Genomic DNA, 24124 nt, shown 5'->3' with positions numbered 1-24124 from the left:
AACTTAGAACTACTTAAACCTAACTAACCTAAGGACATCACATACATCCATGCCCGAAGCAGGATTCGAACATGCGACCGTAGCGGTCGCGCGGTTACAGACTGAAGCGCCTAGAACCGCTCGGCCACACCGGCCTGCTTTCATTGATGAGACTGCCAAGTTTTATTCTTGGAATTACTTGTAGAAGTTTCAATATGGCACCATGCCCCCAAACAGCATCATACGAAGATGTCATATCAATGAACACTTCTCGAAACCAGCTTCTGTGAAGGTCGTGGGAGAGATCTGTGCATTAGATCTGAATCCTGCCTGTTAGAACGTGTAATTTTCTAGTATCTTGTATTTTACTGTACGTAGTTCTTTCCTGGAGATTATGTAGCATGCTAAGTACAGCTACGGGTCGATAAATTTCGGGCTGATTATTTGGTTTATCCGGTTACCGTAAGTCTGTGACTATTACTCGTTTCATTTTATGTGGTATGTTGCCGTCCGCAGGGTTAACCTTCTGATTACTCTGCACGTGTCCACTGAGTGCTGCCAAACAAGTAACAAAATACTGGGAATCAGAGAGATCTCCCGGTAAATATTAAGTCCCACCGCACCATAAAAATGAGTAAAAGCAGTAAAACCGTAGGAGTGAACAGTTTACTTCTTACTTTATACTCAGTCCTCTTCCCTTTTTGCTGTCACCGTTGAACCTAGACGCTAGTTTCCCTCGGCACACTTCTTCCATCGGCTGCCACCACGACCTCGTACCTCGTGAGATGCCGCATGTTTAGTGGGAAACGTCAATAATCATCATGAAACAACGGTGACGCGAGTCAACAGTACACTGTCCTCGTCATTTAAAATATTGTCGTCTTCACTTTTACGCAGAAATACATCAAGTTCTTGAAGTGAGTCCAATTGCTTCTGTTTTTAAAGTTCGTGCAATACTTCAATATTTTGATGCAGTTCGCTCAGTAGATGCTAGTCCACATAATGCTGCTTCTGGTGGACGAAGACGATGTTCAGAAGGAAACCAGTGTGTGGGTTCGTCTGTGCAAGCAGAATATAAAGAAAACTGAAGATAAAGTAAGATTTACTACTCAATCTGGCAGTTTATTTATTTTTACGTTGTTCTAGTATTAACTTTTTTTTTTTTTTTTAATTGTATTTCAATTCCCCATCGGGGCGGGCTGGCAGCAGCATATGCGCTGCTCTTCAGCCGAAAGACATAGAACAAAACAATAGAAGACATTTAAAAACAGCAAAGGAGAGAAGAAGGCGAACATAGATATAAAAAAAGGGAGAACATCATGGAAGGCAATATAAAAAAAAACGGGGTGACTGTAAAATGGAGATAAAAAACTGTTTAAAAGTAGCACACACAAAAAGCCACACATTGCGACGATTAAAGGAACACAAGGCACAGTATGACTGGAGCATAAAGGTGTTGACGGATGGCATAGAACACAACGTAACACTGACGGCGAACCTCAAGGCAGTACACAATTAAAATCACACCTCTTGACGCACACGAGAAAGAGCACGAAACACAACACTGACGTGGCACACTGATGATGATCAATACAGAGGATCTGCCAGGTTCAAGGAGATGAGGGAGACCTGAAGAAGGGAGGGAGGGGAAGAGATGGGGGAGGGGAATGGGGGGCGCTCGGAAGAGGGCCAGGTAGGGAGGGATGTGGGAAGGAGAGAGGCAAGTATGGGGTGCAGGATCTCAGGGGAGGGGGGGATGGAGGAAAATCCGCTCTGGGAGAAGGAGGAAAGAGGAGAAGGGGGCCCTGGGGAGGGGGGGGGGGAACAAGGCCGGGTTATAGTTCGAAGGAAGGGTATATGTCACGGCGAAGTTCGTCATCCGGGAGGAGGAGGCGTTGGAAATTGCCCTGATGAAGGAGATGGAGGGTGTGGAGGTGGAGGGTGTGGAGGTGGAGAGAGGGAGGGATACAGCGATAGAGGCGCGGCAATGGGCGGGGGGTGGAGAGGAAGGAGGAAACCAGAGGGTGGGGGGGATCAACCCTGCGAACAATGTAAAGGATGCGGAGATGTTGGAGGAACAAGAGGAGGTGGGGGAAGGGGATCAGTTCATACAGGAGCCGTGTGGGGGAAGGAAGGCGGATACGGAAGGCAAGGCGGAGCGCATGGCGTTCAAGGATTTGGAGAGCCTTGTAAAAGCGGGTGGGGGTGGAGATCCAGGCAACGCTGGCATAACAGAGGATAGGACGGATGAGGGATTTGTAGGTGTGGAGGATGGTAGAAGGATGCAATCCCCATGTCCGGCCGGACAGGAGTTTCAGCAGGCGGAGGCGGGAATGGGCTTTCTGCTGGATGGTCAGGAGATGAGGGGTCCAGGTGAGGTGTCGGTCAAGGGTGAGGCCAAGGTATTTCAGGGTGGGGGTGAGTTGGATAGGACGACCATAAAGGGTGAGGTAGAAATCTTGGAGGCGAAAGGAGCGAGTGGTACGGCCTATGATGATTGCCTGGGTTTTGGAGGGGTTGAGACGGAGGAGCCACTGGTTACACCAAGTGGTGAACTGGTTAAGGTGGGTTTGGAGGGTACGTTGAGACCGTTGAAGGGTAGGATAGAGAGCCAGGAAGGCGGTGTCATCAGCATATTGGAGAAGGTGAACTGGTGGGGGTGGCTTGGGCATATCAGCTGTATACAAGAGATAAAGGAGAGGGGAGAGGACAGAACCCTGGGGGACGCCAGCCGTGGGATAAAAGATACGGGAGTTGGTGTTGTGGAGGGTGACATAGGAAGGACAGTGCGAGAGGAAGGAAGCGACCAGACGGACAAAATTGATAGGCAGGGCGTAGGTTTGGAGTTTAAAGAGGAGACCGGGATGCCATACACGGTCATAGGCATTATGGAGGTCAAGGGAAACAAAAATGGCGGAGCGACGGGAGTTGAGCTGGAGGGACAGAAGGTGAACAAGGTTGAGGAGTTGGTCGTCAGCAGAGAAGGAGGGTCGGAAGCCACACTGGGTAAGGGGGAGGAGGTGGTGTTGAGCAAGGTGCCGATGGATACGGTGGGAGAGGATGGATTCAAGGACCTTACTGAAGACGGAGGTGAGGCAGATGGGATGATAGGAAGAGGCGGCAGAAGGGGGTTTGTTGGGTTTGAGGAAGAGGAGGACGCGGGAGGTCTTCCACAGGTCAGGGTAGAAGCCAGTAGAGAGGATGACATTATAGAGATGGGCGAGGACAGTTAGGAAGGAATAGGGGCTTTCTCGAAGGTGACGGTAGGTGACACAGTCGTGACCAGGGGCCGTGTTGCGTTTGGACTGGAGGAGAAGTTTAATGTCTTGTGCTGTGATAGGAGTGTTGACGTCGGAGGGGGGCAACTGCCCCAAGTACTGGAGACTAGGAGCAAGTGGAGCGACTGAGGTATCAGCACGTTCCATGACGGTGGGGAAAAGAGAATAATCAAAGTGGGGATCATCGGGGATGGAGAAGACCTCGGAATGGTGGGAAGCGAAGTGGTTGGCCTTACTGAGGTTGTCTGGAAGGGGGCGATCGTTATGGAGAAGGGGGTAGTGGGGAGCGGAAAGGGAACCAGTAAGACGATGGAAGGCAGACCAGTACTTGGAGGAGTTGATAGGGAGGGTGGCATTGAGTCGTGTGCAGGTCTGGCGCCAGTCCCGGCGTTTCGTTGCTGTAATAAGGTTCCGTACGTGTCGCTGTATTTGCCGGTGGCGTTGGAGTGTATCCCTGTCACAAGTGCGGAGGAAGGAGCGATAGAGGCGGCGGGATTCACGGAGGAGGAGGACAGCCCGCGGAGGGAGAGTGGGACGGTGTGGGTGGATGGTTTTAGTAGGAACATGGGCCTCCACGGCGTCAGTAATTACCGTCTGAAGGAAGGACGAGGCGCGGATGATGTCGTCAGGATGGCGATAGGTAAGAGGGTGGCTTTCGACCTGGGTGGAGATGGAGTCCCGGTAGGCATCCCAGTTGGCACGGCGATAGTCATGGACGACCTTGGGAGGGGGTGCAGGTTGCGGAGCCGGAGGGGGGCGGTTTGCAGACGTTATGGTGAGAAGGACAGGGAGGTGATCGCTACCTGTGGGGTCAAGGACGGCGACAGTGATACGCCCAAGGAGGTTGGCGCAGGCAATGACAACATCGGGGGTGGTGTTACTTTTGGGTCGGGTGTGCTGGGGAATGGGAACAAGGTCACCCTGGATTGTGGAGAGGAACTGATGCCACCGCCGAAGGGCAGCAGGAGTGCGGCTATGGATGTTGAGGTCGGCGGCAATCACATAGGTGGAGAAGGTGTGGTCAATGTGTGAGATGAAGTCATAAGGAAGAGGAGCAGTGGAGCGGACATAGATGGTGGCACAGGTAATGGTGAGGGAGGGGAAGAAGACGCTAAGGATAAGGTGTTCAGTGGGGTCATTGAGGAGAGGTTGTGGCCGGACGGGGATATGCTTAAGGTGGCCAATCGCGACTCCACCCTGCGCACGAGGACCAGGAGCATCAGTGCGGTGGAGGATATAGGGGGAGGTGCGGATAGAATGGTGGGGCTGGAGAAAGGTTTCGTTCAAGAGGAAGGTGTCGACCTGGTGGTGGGAGAGGGTGTGCATGAGGAGGTATTTGTTGGAGCGGAAGGAGCGAATGTTCTGGAAGAGGATGCGAGACTCGTGCCACGCCATGACGGGAAGGAGGGGGGGAAGAGAGGGAAGGGAAGAGACTTGAACTAGGGTGTCGAGGCGGGTGAAGGTGAAGTGGGCTTGGTTGTGGGAGTAAGTGGCGAAGGTGTTCAGGTGGAAAACAGAGCGAGCAGCAAGGGATATTTGTTGGAAGGTGTGCGGGCGCTGAAAAGGGTGAATGTTTTGGAGTACAACGGTAATGAACCGGATGATGTCCTCGGCCGTGGGGGGTGGATGGAGGGAATTGTTAGGATGGACAGGAGGATCGACGGGACGAACTGGGACTGTAAGTTCAGGGGTGGCTGGATGGGGTTTAGCTTTACACTTGTGGGAGTATGTGGGATGGGGGCCATTGCAGGTATTACAGGAAGGAGGAGCAGCGAGGTTGGGGCAGTTCTTGAGAAAGTGGGAGGCCTTGCAATGGGGACAGGTGGGGGGGTTTTTGCAGCTGGGAGTCAAGTGGTCATTGTACATCAGGCACCGTTGGCAACGGTAGGATTGGGGAGGGGATTTGGAGGATTCAACAGGGTGGCGACGGTGGTATATCAGGGCACCCTGGGTGAGGAGATGGTCTATGGACGGGGCGGACTCTGAGAATACCCGCATGAGGTAGGTGGGACCAGAGGCATTGTGGATACGGCGGGCAGAGCGGATTTCCAAGTCCGGGTGGGAGTTCAGTTCTACCAACACTTCATCCTCTGTGATCACCGGGCTGAGCTTGGTGATCACAGCGGTGTAGGTGGGGGGGCGACGGGGACGCTGGGGCTGACGAGGAGTGGAAGCGGAAAGGAAGGGTGTCAGAGAGGCGTGGGGGCCAAACATAACTCGTGGGAGTTTTCGCAGGAGGTCTGTGTGAAATGATGGGGACGGGGACTTGATAAGGACTGAGTCCCTGCGGGGAATGAGTTGGGAGATGGGAGCACCAGGTAAGTACTTTCGTATTTCCTTGGTGAGGGTACGAGCGTCGAGGAACTTAGGATCGGGAGTTGACAGGACAAAGGTGTGGAGGGTGGGGGCCAAGGTAGGGGTGGCAGGAGGAGGGGTGGTGTCCATGGTGACGGCAGGGGGAGGGGGAGGTGGCGTTGATTTTTTGTGGGAAGTGGCGGGAGCAGAGTCGGTAAGGACGCGCTTTTGGGGTTTTTTGGAGACTGGAGGCTGGGAGGAGGGGAGAGGGACGGGGAGGAGAGGGAGGTGGCGGGTGGCAGATCCCTGTGGCGTGGTGGAGGCACCGGGAGAAGCAGCTGGTTCAGTGGTGGCGATGGTGGCTCGGCGCAACGTGATGCGTGCGGGAGATGCAGAAGACGACGCGACGGGGTCGGGGTCGGTGAGAGAGGGGAAGCCAACCACCTGAGGGGCGGCAACAGAGGCGTACGTGAGGGCGGGGGTAGTAGTGGGAGCTGTTGAGGGTGTGGAGGCTGGAGGAAGGGTGTAGAGGTGTGGGTATACAGCAGGGGAGGAGATAGGGGGGTGGGTAAGTGGAGGAAGGGAAGGGGAGGTGGAAGGAGGGAGGCCAGAGGCGGCACTCCAGGAAGTGACTGTGGGAGAGGGGGAGGGGGAGGTGTAGATGACGGTGGAGGTGGGAGTACTCATTGCAGACGAACGGCGACGGACAGACGGACGTGCAGCAGGCGGCGTCGGCGTCGGCGATGGGCAGCGGCGAACAGCAGGCGGCGTCGGCGTCGGCGTCGGCGGCGAACAGACGGACGAACATCAGGCGGCGGCGGCGGCGGCGGCGGCGGCAGCGGTTGCGACGACGGCGATGGACAGCCAGCAGGCGGACGGACGGACGGACGGACGAACGAACGAACAGCGACAGCAGCGGGCAGACAGACAGACAGACAGACAGACACACACAATCTTCGAAGACGGAGATTCCACCCTGAGAGTAGCCCAGGCTTTGCAATCTGACGCTTTCGAAGGAGGGGATCCAACCCTCAAGATGTCTAGTATTAAGCTTCTGGTAAATGATAAGATCAAAAATTTCACGACGTGTTTCGAGAACCAGCTCTCATCATCAAGTAATATATATAAATGGTTGTATCAAATTTGGTATAGGGTGTTTATAAATTAGTTATAAAAAGAAACGTTTCATTGTAAAAGGATAAATAACGTACAGAAATGTTTGCTACAGTACTGAATGAATGTGTTTCAAGTTTTATTCCCGCCTAACACTGTTAGTTCCCGACGTTCCCGCTGAGTGGCATGCGTGAATGAGTTATTCCAACAGCCATCATGGAGGTATATAGCAATGCAGAGCGTACACACTGCTGTTTATAATTTCATGAATCCAAATCCGCTACTACAGTTCAGAGACAATTCGGAGTAAACATCGTTAAGTCACCACCTCAAAGACAAAGTGTTATTAACGGGTACAGTTGTTTGACCGAAACTGGCTGTGTATCACGTAAAACTCCAGGTCAGACGCAGGAATTGAACAAGTTCGCCAGGTCTTACATTCGTAGTCCTGATAAATCAATGAGATGTGCCAACTTAGAAATGGATGTGCCTAGTGCTACAGACATTAGTCAGGAAGAATCAATACGCAAAGAAGTGGGATACGGAAGTACTAAGGAATGAGAGATACGTTTGAAGTTCTCTAACGCTATAGATACAGCAATAAGCAATAGCGCAGTAGGCAGTACAGATGAAGAGGAATGGACATCTCTAAAAAGGGCCATCACAGAAGTTGGGAAGGAAAACATAGGTACAAAGAAGGTAGCTGCGAAGAAACCATGGGTAACAGAAGAAATACTTCAGTTGATTGATGAAAGGAGGAAGTACAAACATGTTCCGGGAAAATCAGGAATACAGAAATACAAGTCGCTGAGGAATGAAATAAATAGGAAGTGCAGGGAAGCTAAGACGAAATGGCTGCAGGAAAAATGTGAAGACATCGAAAAAGATATGATTGTCGGAAGGACAGACTCAGCATACAGGAAAGTCAAAACAACCTTTGGTGACATTAAAAGCAACGGTGGTAACATTAAGAGTGCAACGGGAAGTCCACTGTTAAATGCAGAGGAGAGAGCAGATAGGTGGAAAGAATACATTGAAAGCCTCTATGAGGGTGAAGATTTGTCTGATGTGATAGAAGAAGAAACAGGACTCGATTTAGAAGAGATAGGGGATCCAGTATTAGAATCGGAATTTATAAGAGCTTTGGAGGACTTACGGTCAAATAAGGCAGAAGGGATAGATAACATTCCATCAGAATTTCTAAAATCATTGGGGGAAGTGGCAACAAAACGACTATTCACGTTGGTGTGTAGAATATATGAGTTTGGCGATATACCATCTGACTTTCGGAAAAGCATCATCCACACAATTCCGAAGACGGCAAGAGCTGACAAGTGCGAGAATTATCGCACAATCAGCTTAATAGCTCATGCATCGAAGCTGCTTACAAGAATAATATACAGAAGAATGGAAAAGAAAATTGAGAATGCGCTAGGTGACGATCAATTTGGCTTTAGGAAAAGTAAAGGGACGAGAGAGGCAATTCTGACGTTACGGCTAATAATGGAAGCAAGGCTAAAGAAAAATCAAGACACTTTGATAGGATTTGTCGACCTGGAAAAAGCGTTCGACAATATAAAATGGTGCAAGCTGTTCCAGATTCTGAAAAAAGTAGGGGTAAGCTATAGGGAGAGACGGGTCATACACAATATGTACAACAACCAAGAGGGAATAATAAGAGTGGACGATCAAGAACGAAGTGCTCGTATTAAGAAGGGTGTAAGACAAGTCTGTAGCCTTTCACCCCTACTCTTCAATCTGAACATCGAGGAAGCAATGATGGAAATAAAAGAAAGGTTCAGGAGTGGAATTAAAATACAAGGTGAAAGGATATAAATGATACGATTCGCTGATGACATTGCTACCCTGAGTGAAAGTAAAGAAGAATTAAATGATCCGCTGAACGGAATTAACAGTCTAATGAGTACACAGTATGGTTTGAGAGTAAATCGGAGAAAGACGAATGCAATGAGAAGTAGTAGAAATGAGAACAGCGAGAAACTTAACATCAGGATTGATGGTCACGAAGTCAATGAAGTTAAGGAATTCTGCTACCTAGGAAGTAAAATAACCAATGACGGACGGAGCAAGGAGGACATCAAAAGCAGACTCGCTACGGCAAAAAAGGCATTTCTGGCCAAGAGAAGTCTACTAATATCAAATACCGGCCTTAATTTGAGGAAGAAATTTCTGAGGATGTACGTCTGGAGTACAGCATTGTATGGTAGTGAAACATGGACTGTGGGAAAACCGGAACAGAAGAGAATCGAAGCATTTGAGATGTTGTGCTATAGACGAATGTTGAAAATTAGGTGGACTGATAAGGTAAGGAATAAGGAGGTTCTACGCAGAATCGGAGAGGAAAGGAATATGTGGAAAACACTGATAAGGAGAAGGGACAGGATGATAAGACATCTGCTAAGACATGAGGGAATGACTTCCATGGTACTAGAGGGAGCTGTAGAGGGCAAAAACTGTAGGGGAAGACAGAGATTGGAATACGTCAAGCAAATAATTGAGGACGTAGGTTGCAAGTGCTACTCTGAAATGGAGAGGTTAGCACAGGAAAGGAATTCGTGGCGGGCCGCATCAAATCAGTCAGTAGACTGATGACCAAAAAAAAAGTGTTACAGTGTGGAAGCCGTTACAGAAACGTCTGTCATTCAAACGCTACAAAGTGGATCTCTTACAAGCTTTAGGGGAAAGTGACAAAGAAAAACGAGTTTAGTTTTGTGTAGAAATATTTAACAAAATGCAGGCTGAAGATCATTTTGTTAATATAATTGTGTTCAGTGATCAAGCCACCTTCGATACTTGTGGTAAAGTGAATCGGCATAATGTTCGGATACGGGGTGAGCAGAAACCACCTCACGTAATCTAACATATACGGGACTCGCCAAAGGTAATTTTTTTTTGCGCTGTAAGCTGTATCAAGATTTACGGTCCTTTCTTTTTTGCCGAGTCAACTGCAGCGGATATATCGTACCTGAACGTGCATGAACATTATCTAATGCTTCAATTACAACAGCATATGGGCACGGAATTTACATTCCAGCAACATGGCGCGCCACCACATAATCATCGGGAAATTGTCGCGTATCTCAATAGGAATGTACCGCCTTGGACTGGACGTGATGGATCAATATCCTGGTCACAACAATCACCTAATTTAACCTCAAAGGACTTCTGCGTATGGGCTTACATTAAAGACAGAGTGTTTATTCCTCCACTTCCGGGAAACCCGAAGAGTTGTGTCTAAGGATAACACAAGCAGTTGCCATCGTACATCAAGACTTGCTTCATAGGACCTGCCAGGGAACTGATTACAGAGAGGACAGTTGTCATATTACAAAAGGTAACCTCATTAAACATTTGTAAATAAAACCTGAAGGTATACTGCCTTCAGTGCTGCATCAAAAATTTCTGTCAGTTACTTATCTATTTTACAATTAAAGTTTAGTTAGTGAATTACTTAGTCACATGTTCCATAGATTATTTGAACGATTCTTTTATCGAAATATGTGGAACGAACCAGTTTACAGGATATGTATAAGTGATTAGTGTTAATAATAATGAACACATTATCATTTTATTCTTAATCATGTTACTACACTTAAAAAAAAGTTTCTTTACTTTTTGTGCTGGCTACCAGATTTTTAAATCGAAATTCGTCAGTGAAATTGTCCAGGAGAAATGATTTTAAATTACATTTAAAACTTGCTTCGTTACGTGTTAGACATTTTGTGTTGTTAGACATTTCGTGTTATTGGGAAAATGATCGGAAAAATTTATTGCTGCATATTGTACTCTGAGCCACTGACAGCCTTAACAATGGGCAATAAAGGTCATTTTTACCCTCTAGTGTTGTGTGTGTATCACTGTCCTTCTGAAATTGTTATGGGTTATTTATCACGAATTTCATCAACAAAGATATGTATTATGACGGCGCAGTTAAAATGTCTAACTTCTTGAAGAGGTGCCTACAATACGTTGATGGGTGAACACTGTATATAATTCTTACTGCTCGCTTTTGTTCAATCAATACTTTGTTCGTAAGTGATGCATTACTCAGAAAATTTTCCGTATGGCACTATTGTGTGGAAATATGGAAAATATATCAGGAGGTAGAATCGTTTGTTTCCAAGATTAGTAACTATATGGAGAGCAAAAATAGCTGAACTGAACTGTTTGAAAAGTTCAATAATGTGCTCCCTCCAGTCAAGTTTTTATCAATATGTACAGCCAAAATTTTGAGGCATTCTATCCTACTTTCTGATTCCTGCTCACGTGCTACAACAATTGTTGGTATGGCTCCATTTGTTGTACAGAATTAAATGTGTTTTTCCAAAATTGATAAAGAGTCCATTTTTGGAGAACCACTTAATAATTCATTGGAACATATCATTTACTAACTGTTCTGTTGCTTTTTCAGTGGGATTTGTTATAACACTAGTACCATCTCCAAAAAGCAATAATTTTGCTTTTTAAATGATAAGTGGAAGGAATAAGAGTGTACTCAAAATTGAACCCTGTGGGACTTCCTTTGTGACTTTTGAATAATTACTTCATAAACACCCTGCATTTTATTAATGTTTCAGAACCACGACTTCATGTCCAGTTGAAATGGAAATTATGAAAAGACGTCATAATGTGCAAGGCCGGTCATGGAACACACTCTTGACCAGCCTTAACTGATACGGTGAGACGGGTACAGTTTGTGCACTTGTCGCGGAGTGGCGTCTGCTGGTAGGTGCGGTGCGTGGGCGTCTCTCTGCAAACGGCGCAGCATTCCGCCAGTCAGCGCCGCTCTTTGTGGGAGCAGCACGTCGACAAGAGGAGCTCAACGGTGGGAGATCAGCGCCGCCGTAACCAGAGAGGGCTTGTCAGTAGCTGTTGTGTCCGGCTGCGTGGGCGGCATTCACAAAGTGACGTCAGAGCACGTCGGCCTCGCGATTGTGTTGTCCTCTGCCAGTGTGGGTGGAAGCCACGTACGAGCCTCTTGCTAGAGGCGCTTGGTTAGAAGATGGAAGGACACCAAAGTAATTAATGATCAGCATCAGTGTGTGACAGGGCTAACTAGTTGGGTACAATCGTTACAGAACTCATACCTATAAAATCCTGGCCCAGAACCCAAAGGTATGAGAAAGAAAAGCTATATGTACGGATCTTGACCATCCTGTTATGTGAATAAGCTGTGAATTTCAATTCCACATCTTTAGGAAGTGTTCATTTTGCTAACGAGATGAATTAAGGTTCCAGTTAAGGCATGTCGATCACGACGCAGGCAATCGAAATCGTAAGTAGCACAGACATATGCAAGGGTAGTGGTAAAGTTATAATTACCACCTCGATTATATGGTGCCCGTGTAATATAAGGTTCCGTCTGTTTTACCATCTTGATATGGTCATAACTGACTGAAATCGGCAGTCTGAAGACAATGTTTTGTGATTAGAAACTGGAATTAAAGAAAAAATCCCATATTTACTCGATCACTGTTTTTGTTCCTGTCTGTGTCGCTGCTTGTAATGCCACCATACATATCCTAATGGTCCAGCAAAATAATGACGGCCACAGCATAAAGACCTAGTTATAAGGTTTTCATTATGACCTCAAGAATCAGAAAGGTACATAATTATTTGTTTGTTTGTTCCCATGTACATATTTGAAGTCCTTTTCTTTCTGTTTTCTTGGACTGATTAGTCTTGTTGATTGGTTCAATGCGTCCCACCACGAATTCCTCTCTTGTGGCTACTTCTTCATCACAGAGTAGCAGTCGCGTTATTTGTTGGACGCATTCTAATCTCTGAGTTCTCCCACAGTCTTTAGTCTGTATAGCTTCCTGAAGGAAGTTATTCTTGATGTTTTAATCAATTTGTTTTGGCTCATTCGAAATGGGATCGAGACCACACAATTAATTACAGTAATGAATTTTAAAAAAAATTATGCAAACTCTCTGTGCTTGAGCATGGTTTTTTGTTAAAGGTCCGTTCATGTATTTTTAACCGTGTTTCTTTTCTTTGTGTTTTCACTAAATTCGGACTTCGTAATATGACAGCATCCGAAGACGACGGTGGATCGACCTGGACGACTTTTTGCTTAAAAGTACGGAACCTATTGGCATGAGAAGTCACCGAACAATCTTACAATGACTAAAGACACAAAATGAAACACACATTGGCTAGTAATTACAATGTATTCTGAAATAAAAACACAATTAAAATGTACAGTTACGCTATACAATTACGAGTGCCATTTGGTTGCAACTCGTGAATAAAATAAGAAATAATGCAGTATTAATGGTGGTGTGTCACATACGTCCGATCTGGACAAGACCTTGAAAACAAAAGGTGACTCTTCCTCTTTCGCCAACAATATGACAATCAAAAATCTTTAAATGTTTCCAGCGGCAGCATAAAATATTTATACAGACGTGGACTATATCTATGGCTTAATTTATTTTATTTCATGATTTATAATTATGTTTCCTGCTAAGAAAAGCTCAGCATGAAAATGTGCCTTTAAACTTTCCACGACGTGTCGTCGTTCACAGTTCCATGAACCGAAAACATACGATAACTTTTTAAAGGTGAGCATTGTTTACGGCACTTAAATGTTATAGTTCGTAGTTTTGATGTAGATGTGTGTGCGCGATGACTCGTAGCACAGTTTATATTTTTGCACTGGTTACACTGTTTATTTAGACTGATTCCACTGTTTTTGTCCTAGGTCGTACATCGCCTGATAGAAGACTGATGGATTCCCATTTCACAGCATAAGTAAGTGAAGGCATGGAAGCAGGACCTCTGACGGCACGATGCTGGCGTCGATCCCCGTTTAGACCAGGTAGAGTGTCCGTCATTTCCGAGAACATATTTTTCCCTGAGGACTCGTCCAAAATTCCTCCACCCATCGAGTGGTCTTCATCGTTTTGGAACAAAGTGACCTTAGGTGCAGTAGGGAACCAATTCTTGCTATACAGACTTGCAGAGATACAGAACGCAGCGCAGTAAATGTCAGTTTGCAATGTACTCAAAAGTGTCCGTGCACTCCACCATGACAATTTTTTCACCTCTTAGTTTGTCATGCGATATACAAATATTCGTACACAAGTAATTGTGACGCAGAACAAATACATACATACATACATACATTTATCCTTGTTTCATAGATAATGAGTACAAACAGAATGGAACGTGTCACTTTAAAGTACTTTTTTTATACAAAAAAATATTGTTTTAAAATATTACTACATCATATATGAGAATTCATCTATTGAGTAGAAGGAGTTGTCATTCTGAAATTCTTTTAATTTGCTTTTAAATGTTGGTTGGCTGTCTGTCAAACTTTTAATATTATTTGACAAATGACCAAAGATTATTGTGGTAGCATAATTCACCCCTTTCTGTGCGAAAGTGAGATTTAATCCAGAATAGCGAATATCATCCTTTCTTCTAGTGTTGTAGCTATGCACATCGTGGTTATTTTTGAACTGGCATGGGTTATTAATGACAAATCTCATAAGTAAATATATGTATTGCGAAGGTACTGTGAATATCTCGAGTTCCTTAAATAAATGTCTACAAGGTGATCTTGGATGGGTTCCAGGTATTATTCTGATAACACGCTTTTGTGCAAGGAATACTTTCTCTCTTAATGACGAATTGCCCCAAAATATGGCACCTTATAAAAGCCGTGAATGAGAAAAGGCATAGCAGACTAATTTACTGATATGTTTACCAATTCGCAATAATCCTAACAGCATAAGTAGCTGGACCTGTTTCAGCAGATCATCGATGTGTTTCTTCCACTTCAATTTCTCATCAATGCACACACCCAGAAATTTTGAGTATTCTGCCTTAGCAACAGATTTCTATTCATAGTCAGTGTTCACCAATGGTGTTATGCCATTTACTGTACAGAATTGTATGTACTTTGTTTTCTCAAAATTTAGTGGGAGTCCATTTGCAGAGAACCACTTAATAAATTTCTGAAAGATATTATTTACCATTTCCCCATCTGATTCTTGTTTGCTGGGTGTGTGCTATACTTGTGTCATCAGCAAAAAGAACTAGCTTTGTATCTTTATGAATATAGAGTGGCAAGTCATTAATATATATTAAGAATAATAAGGGAGCCAAGACTGAACCCTGTGAGACACCGTTCTTGATACCTCCCCAGTTAGAGGACTCTGTTGGTTTTTGCAGACTATCTGTACTGTTAATTTCAACCTTCTGCATTCTTCCAGTTAAATATGAATTAAACCATTTGTGTACTGTCCCACTCATTCCACAATACTTAAGTTTATCTAGAAGAATGTCATGATTCACACAATCAAAAGCCTTTGAGAGATCACAGAATATTCCAATTGGTGATGTTCGGTTATTCAATGCATTTAATATTTGATCAGTGAAATCATATATAGTATTTTCTGTTGAAAAGCCTTTCTGAAAATAAAATTGAATTTTATTGGTATTTCATTTTTACAGATGTGTGATGCTGCTCTTGAATACATTACTTTTTCAAGAATTTTGTATAAAGCTGTCAGAAGTGAGATTGGGTGGTAGTTGTTAACATCAGATCTATCCCCTTTTTTATGCAATGACTTAACAATAGCATATTTCGGTCTATCTGGAAAAATGCCCTGTTTCAGTGAGGTACTACATATGTGGCTGAGAATCCTACTTATTTGTTGGGAACAAGCTTTTAGTACTCTGTTGGAAATGCTATCAATTCCATGTGAGCTTTTACTTTTGAGTGAATTTATTATATTCCTAATTTCAGTAGGATAGGTGAGTTGAATTTCAATTTTATCAAATTGCATAGGTACTGCCTCTTCCATATACTGCCTTGCATTTTCTAATGAATAACTGAATCCTATTTTCTCTACAACACTTAAAATGATTATTAAAAATGTTTTCTACTCCTGACTTCTTGTTAACAAACTTTTCATTGTGTTTGATAGCAATACAGTCTTCCTGTGCTCTTGGTTGCCCTGTTTCCCTTTTCACAATGTTCCAAATTGTTTTAATTTTATTATCATATGTGCTAATCTCAGACATAATGCACGTACTTCTGGACTTTTTAATAACTTTTCTTAATACAGTGCAGTAGTTTTTATAATGTTTCACTGTTTCGGGATCATTACTCCTCCTAGCTATAAGATACATTTCCCTTTTCTGTTTACATGATATTTTTATCCCTTTTACTAAGCCATGCCTTTTTACATGGTTTCTTACAATTATATTTAACTGTTTTCTTAGGGAGACTGTTTCCGGATATACTCACATGGGTATCACGATACAGGATAAATTTTAAATTAGCATCGGGCTCCCTGTACACCTCATCCCAGTCTAACTGTTACAAGCTTTTCCTAAAATTTTGAATAGTTAAATCGTTAACGGAATGCACTATTTTGGAGGACTGTTCTGCATTACTGCATGGAGCTATATCATATACTGTAACTTGCTGTGCATCATGATCAGACAGATCATTCTTAACAGGAAAACTTTTTATTTTATTAAATTTATCTTGGTCTATGAAAACGTTATCTATCAGCGTGCTGCTTTCCTGTACCACTCAAGTAGGAAAATCAATAACTGATGTCAAATTGAAAGAACCAAGTAATACTTCAAGGTTATGGTTTCCATCAGACTCTTTCAGAAACTCTACAGTGAAATCCCCACAAACAATAATTTTCTTTCCTTTGTCTGACAGGTAGGACAACAAAGAATCCAAGTTTTTCAATAATAGTTGAAAATTTCCCAATGGGTACCCATACACAGCTACAATCATAAAAGTGCCATTATTTAGTTTAAGCTCACATGCACATGCTTCTATATGTTGCTCTATCCAAAATTCTTTAGTTTCCAAATTTTTTACACTCCTCCTCTCTCCATAATGTTTCTACCTACATGTCCATTGACAAGTCTTTACCCAAACAATTCGTAACAGGTTCTTTTTCAATTATGCGGCTTTGCATACTAGTTTCCTCTTAGTCACATGTTCAGTGACGTATAGTATTCGTCCACAAACAGTTTCAGGTTCTGCAAGTCTCATAACGTTTCCCATATGGGCACATGTAACAAGTACAGATAAAATATTCAAGAGAGCATATATCATTTAGCTTTACCTAAATATAGATAAATACATGGGAACATGTTACATATAAGTTTTTTACATAGGTACAAATACATACAAACATATTACATATTGGCTTTACACAAACATCGAAACATATTCCTCTTGTCTACACACAAGTATGATTGGTCACATAGAAATATTTTTCATATTGCTTTACTTAAGTTTACAGTATTTACAGTTCTTACAATCATTTCAAGTTTAAATCTATGTTTTTGCTTTTGCAAATGATGTCACCTGAAATAGAGGAGGATTAGACGCGACACCCGACACCAGCAATAAGACCAGGCGCCCAACTACAAATAAGCAAATAACAAAAGCAATGAACTAACTCAAACACAAAAAAATCATCGCGACACGAGTGTAAGTGTGCAGTTTAAGCACTGCCTTAGTTACCTGTAAGTGTGTTTTCAATGATGAGATGCGTATCCAATCAGTTTCAAGGTGAAAGGGTGTAGAATGATTAAGTATTCACGTCAATCAGTCGTTAGTAGTCGAGGACTGACGGTACATATAGTCAATCTCGTAGGCTGAAAATCTATCTTTTCAATACCTGTATAAAATTAAATATAGAATTTGCTTTAAAATTTGAAGTGGCTGCTATAAGTATTCGGCGAAGACGAATCTCTTCTTTCCCCTTCGGCTGCTGACAAGAACAGTTGAAATAAAACTCTTATACTAGGTAGCTTCTCTGTAGCAGTACTGTGAGGTGCATGTGTTTGATAGTTGTATGTAACTTAAGCATGATCCATAGGTGTGTTACCTGTTGAGCATGGTATACTCTAAGATCACAGTGTGCATGTAGTCCAAAAATTCTGTTTGTTTTAGGATGCTGCAGCAGATATGCACCAGGATGAGGAATGGTGACAATGCTATAAGGACCGTTGTGCCACTGAAGAGCAGACGACTTATGGTGAGTACACAAATGCACTAACCTACCAACTTTAAATTCCTGCTTCCTCTTGACAGTGCGCATATAAGTTTTGTTTCTAATTTTGGCTCTCGTAGTCAGCGTCGCACAGACTTCCCTTTCCCTTTCGTCGTGTGCTGTTTGCTGAAAAGAAAGTTTTGGCTAAGGCGTTGTCCAATGGTTGTTTCCTTTGCGATCGAACATGAGCTCTTTAGGAGTGTATGACGTTTCATAAACACTGAGGTTGTTGTGTACCTCTTCAAATAAAGACAAATATGTTACCCAATTGGTATCTTTGGTAGAAATGTAGGTTCTCATTAATCTCACAGAACGTCCAGTGGGATTACACTGGGGACTATACCTTGAGATAAAAATACTCGTAATGCTATTGTCTTTGAGAAATTACGTCACTTGTACCCAGTATAGTATGTAGCATTGTCGGATAAAATAGCTTTTGGTTTTCCCATGTGAGGAAAGTAGCCACATGAGAAAGACGAATGATGGCAGTGGCAGTAGCAAATCTTATAGCTCACAGTTTAACATGCTTGCAGAACAAATGGTAAAATGCAAGAATATACTTCACACCACCATTGCTTGTGGGATGTGGACCACTTGAATCAGAACTTACAATTTATAGAGGTTTACTGGGTAGAATAGAATGCAAATCAGTCTTCGTAGATAAGTTCAGCGGTTTAGATTTTTGACAAATCAATCATGTTTTGAGTATACTGTGGATCTTGCGTCTCGTATTGCTAAAGTCACAATAGGTACTGAGCTTTGCTTGGACCTTCTTGGTACCATAATGACCCCAAACAAAACGTGTGTGCCAAATTAGGTTGCATTCAGAATCCTTGGGAATACAAACACGCCAAGTAGTGACTTTAGGATGACGGCGATAAAATAACACATCATTATGTATCAAATATCGGTTGACAGTGGATGGTCAGGTTGATTTGTGAGTGAAATTCTTACCTTATTCCAGTGAGCATCAGATTTCTGCAAAGTTGACATATTTCTACATAAGTCGATATAATACTGGTGATATAGCATATCCTGCACAAGAAGTATTCGGTTATCATTCACATTCTCCAGGTCAGAGTTACAGTCATTCAAGCCTTGAGGCAGACGAGACAATGCGTCGGCAGTGATATTGTTTTTACTCTTAATATATAAAATTTCAGAGGAATAGTTTTGCAAAGATAAATCCCAACGTTACAATCTGGGATGTACTAGCTTACAAGTTACCAGAAATGTGAGAGCTCGGTGGTCAGTATAAATTTTAGTGTGCTGATCATATAAATAATAAATGATTTTCTTAAAGGCCCACACTATAGAGTGTGTTTCAAGTTCTGTGGTAGAGAATGTGAGTTCACATTCACTAAGTGTGCGGCCCTCAAAACTAATAATTTTCGCGTGTTCTTGTTCTTCATTATTTACAACTTAAAAAAAAGCAGCCTAAACAATAGGACGAGGCGCCACGTGTCATACAAAAATCTAAATTAAAATCAGGGTGATCCAAAATATTTGCGTTAACCAAAGCATGCGTAATACTATCAAAGTCTTTCTGACACTGGTCAGACCATATCTATATCTGATTCTTTTTCAGTAGGTGTCGTAGATGTTTGCTGTTTAAAAGTTGGTGTGGTAAAAATCGTCGAAAGAAAGAACAAAGTCCAAGGAAAGATTTCAATTGCTTTCTAGTCCGTGGACTAGGAAAATTCCTGATTGCGTCTAACTTTTCTGGATCAGGTCGTATACCTTGAGCATTAATATGTCCAAGATACCTAATTTCACTGCAAGCAATTTCGACTTTTAGAGATTAGCTGTCACTCCAGCTTGTGCGAATGTATGTAGAATCTTTTGCAAAGTATCAATGTGTTGAGACCAAGGCTTAATAGCTATAAGGAGGTCATCAATTTAGTGAGTAACTTATTCAACCAATTCATCACCAAGTACAGTATCCAACGCCGTGATAAACACGCCTGAACTGACGTTCAGACTGAAGGGACGGACACAAAATTGATAGGTTCGCCCTCCCTCCCACCACGAATATACTTTCTAGAAACTGGCGTGATTGGGACTTGCCAGAACGGATTGGTCAGATCTATCGTAGAAAAATACTTAGAATATAAAAATTTCTTAAGTTGCTCCTTTAAATTCTCAGGTTTCGTGCGTGTAGGTAAAATAATCTCATTAATTGCACGAGCATCCAAAACAACTCGGATATTCCCGTTGTGTTTCTTTACAACAAGTAAAGGGCTGCAGTAAGGCGACGTGGAAGGTTCGATAATTGTCCACTCTAACATTTGTTTCAACCCGTGCCACACAGCAGGTCGTTGGGATAGTGGCACATTATAGGTTTTGTGGAAGAAAATCTGGTGAGGCTTAATTTCTATTTTATACACATATGTGTTGATCACCCCTGGTCGTTTGCTGAATACTTGTATATACTTGGACAAAAAAATCATAAAGTTCATTACGTTCATTATGTGTGACAGTTGTTGTTTCTAATAACTTATTACTAATTAAAGTTTTCAAGTCATCAGACTCGGCATCAGGTGCGTGTGTCTCTGTGTCAACATCATCTGTGTCCTGTATTAACTGAATCTTGTACGCTGTACAATATTTATCATGCTTCGGAATCCTGGTATCCAGGTCGATTGAAATTTCGCTGCCCTTATCTGCAAGTATACATTTACGTTGGTAGAAGTCAATAGTGGTGTCCTTCTCGCACAATATATCTAAACCTAAAATACAATTAGTGATCAGGTTTTGGACGACAAGGAATGGCCATTGTACGATTCCATTACCTACCTTGACTGTCACAAATACCTGTTTCTTAATCCTAGAAGACTTATTGCCTATGGCAGTTAAAATTTTACAGTTCTGTACAGGATACTTTGGTACGGGTTCAAATTCACATATTTTCTTGTAATAATCATAGGACAAGACACTAACAGCCGCTCCTGTGTCCAGAATAATAGTAGTCGAAATATAACCCACAACACCAGTAGCTGAGGCCAAAACAATTTCATTCGATGATGAATGACATTGTGTGATCTCCGTAACAGTTCATCAGACAAGTTTTCGTCATGAATATACCTTATAAATAATAACGGTTGCATGATCATTGTGCCGTTGCAGATTTAAACAGCCGGCCGGAGTGGCCGAGCGGTTCTAGGCGCTAAAGTCTGGAACCGTGCGCCCGTTACGGTCGCAGGTTCGAATCCTGCCTTGGGCAAAGATGTGTGTGATGTCCTTAGGTTAGTTAGGTTTAAGTAGTTCTACGTTCTAGGGGACTGATGACCTCAGAAGTTAAATCCCATAGTTCTCAGAGCCATTTTTTTAGATTTAAACAAATAACATATTTCAATTAAAGTCGCCCCTCAATTCTTCCACAGCTACGACTGGGGGCACAGTAGTAACTGTTTTTAGTTTGACGTCGTCACATTTGTAGTGGGTGTAGGCACAGACGGAGGTGAAGTATCACTAGTTGCTTCGATAATATTTACATTTCGATATTGTTTTTTCTAGTCCCCGAACTGTGGCGGTCATTGCGTTTTCATGTTTTGACTCGCCTGCAGGTTCGTAGATGCATTCCAGTTCTGAGTTTGCATTTGCGGCGGCGGCAATTGCCACTGGCGTGTATCATTGTTTTACTGCGGGGGTGTCTGTGTTTTCACACTGTTCAGCGTAGTTGTTGTTACTCCATGTCCGTTGCTGGTTTGGTGAGTACTGATAGTTATTTTTGTTTTTCTTAATATTTCTGTTACCGTTCTGATAATTATAACTACCGTTGTGGTGGTTGTTGTTGCGCGGTCTCTTATTTGGATTAACGCCAGTAGAGCAACAAGTGTTATAGTTGCTGTTTGTGCTGTGTTGAGCATGTTGGTTATGTTGTGTATATACATTAGTCATGTGAAGCGGTTGATTCTGTTGTCTTGCGTGTCCGACGGCAGCTGGCGCACCTGAATTGGGTTGGCTACCCTGCGTATTTTGCGTGGCGCAGGTGTAAACATTGTACCAGGTTTTGCTGTACGGAAGGCTGGTCCTCGTAAATCATATCAACAGAATCGAGCACAGTAGTCTTCTCTTCAATGCGCGGAGGATGTCGCGCGTTGCAACCGGCTCATCAAGGAAATGTCCCATATATAAATATTTCTCGAAATACCGGCGCAAATTGCAGTGCTTAGGACTGAATGGTTCAGGATCCACAATCTGCGTACGAAGTTGTTCCTGTATAGATCGTGACCAAAATTTAGATAAAAAGGCTCTCTCAGATTGTTCGTACGTGACCCATCTGTCGGCTTCATTACACGCTCATACATCTGCGTCGCCTTGGATGTAACCGACAACATAAGATGTCCCCTTACGGTGACTACGCGTACCAGGAAATGCATTTCCGAAGGTTATAAGAAAGATGACAGGATGTACGGCTCTTTTTTCTGGTATATATGTATGAAATTGTCTATGTTTTATGAGGCTCTCCTCTTCCTTAGCATTATAGTACTCTTTAGTTTCAGAATGATTACTGTAAGGTTCAACTGGCGAATGGCAAGGAAAATGTTGCTGATAATTACCACGGCTGTAATGCAGTGTGTCAAGTCGAGATAAGTACTGTTGTTGTTGTGAGTACGTAGTGTGCAGTGTGTACGTACTTGTGTTCATTGCAAAACTGTGTGTTTTGGTTGCTACTACCGTCATTGCACACTGGTTGTACTTAATTGTCAAACTGTTTCGATTGCGCAGCGGCAGATTGTGCTGCTTGACTGATAACATGTTTGTTGTTATTTATAAATCCCGCGACAGTGTCGTGGACAACAGCAGGAAATTTTTCTTGTAAGCACTCGTCAAAATATTTGCCTGTTTGCTGTATCCAACTACGAAATTCTCTATTGGTGCATGAGAAATGGTTGCCACTGCGTGGCTGTACAGAAACCTGTTTGTCAATTGTCTCAACCTTGTTTTCGACATCGGCAATAGGCGTTTTTATATCATCATGCATTGCCGGATAAGATTTACTCTGAGTAACTACAGACTTCCATATTTTACTGAGATTGTTCAACTTGTGCTTGCATATCTGTCATATCTTTATTTGTGTTTTCTTGTTCTAATGAAAGCTCTGAAAATTTCGCGTTGAGGTAGGATACTTATCCAGTCAGTCTCTTATTTATCTTCTTAACATGGCTACACAAAGTGGCGTTTGACGTTTTAAGTGCAGCTAAATCTGATTTAATTTCATCATGTCGTGTTTTCATCTCGTCATGAGATGTTTTCAAAGTGGCGCATACAGATGTCATCCGTTGGTCATGTTGTGTCATTTGTTTCATAATAGCATCGAACATTTTGGCAATACTAGTGATGTGCAACTGTTCCGCCCCCGCCACGTCAGACACCAAAATGGGTTCGGAACTAGATTTAGGCATATTACTGGTAGACGGTCTATTTTCTAAATTTACGTCACCAGAAAAGTCAATAATATGTCGCTAGTTAGTATTAGAGTCAACCGTAATGTCACTTTCATTATTTAATGGCATGTCAGGGTCGGATTGCATCTGTGTTTGTTGTATCTTATCCATCTTTGTAAATTGTTTTCTGATCAGTACCATGCCACGCAATAAAAATGTAAACTCGTATGTGTATTCAGAATAAATGTAAAAATTAACCTCGCTGTGCGACAATGTCTGAACAAGAAAATTAATGGTGGAATTTTGAATACTAATGGGTGCACGCCATATTACGTCGCACAGAACTAAAGTCGGCCATATTGTGAACTCATAAAACTCTATTGTTGCACTGTATGAATAATGAAAATAATGTTGGAAACCGCGATGTAGCTTAAAATCACTGCTACGGAAACGGAAAATTGTGACAGATGTACCAAGTAAGCTACGATAATATAAAGCGCTTGGGCAACATTGCTGATGTAAAGATGCGGTGTTACCTTGTATGCGCGATTGCAGCGTAATTTCCGATGACGACATACATTCCAGTAATTAGTCTTACTTCCATGTATCCCGTTTTTCGTTTAAATAAACATGTAACAAAAGGAAGACAATATAGTACATATAACAATGAGTCCAGACACGCCAATTTAATTAATTTTTTTATTTTGGCTCATTCGTAACTGGATCGAGACCACAGTATTAAATATACTAATGAATTTAAAAAAAATTTGTACAAACTCTCGGCGCTTGAGCTTGGCTTTTTTTTTTGTTAAATGTCCTTCATGTATTTTTAACCGTGTTTCTTTTCTTTGTGTTTTCACGAAATTCAGACTGCGTAATACGACAGCATCCGAAGACGACGGTGGATCGAGCTGGACGACTTTTTGCTTAAAAGTACCGAACCTTTCGGCATGCGAAGTCACCCAACAATCTTACAATGACTAAAGACACAAAATGAAACACA

The sequence above is a fragment of the Schistocerca serialis genome, chromosome 4, assembly GCF_023864345.2.
Source record: "Schistocerca serialis cubense isolate TAMUIC-IGC-003099 chromosome 4, iqSchSeri2.2, whole genome shotgun sequence".
NCBI lineage: Eukaryota > Metazoa > Arthropoda > Insecta > Orthoptera > Acrididae > Schistocerca > Schistocerca serialis.
This window is presented reverse-complemented; position numbering follows the sequence as displayed.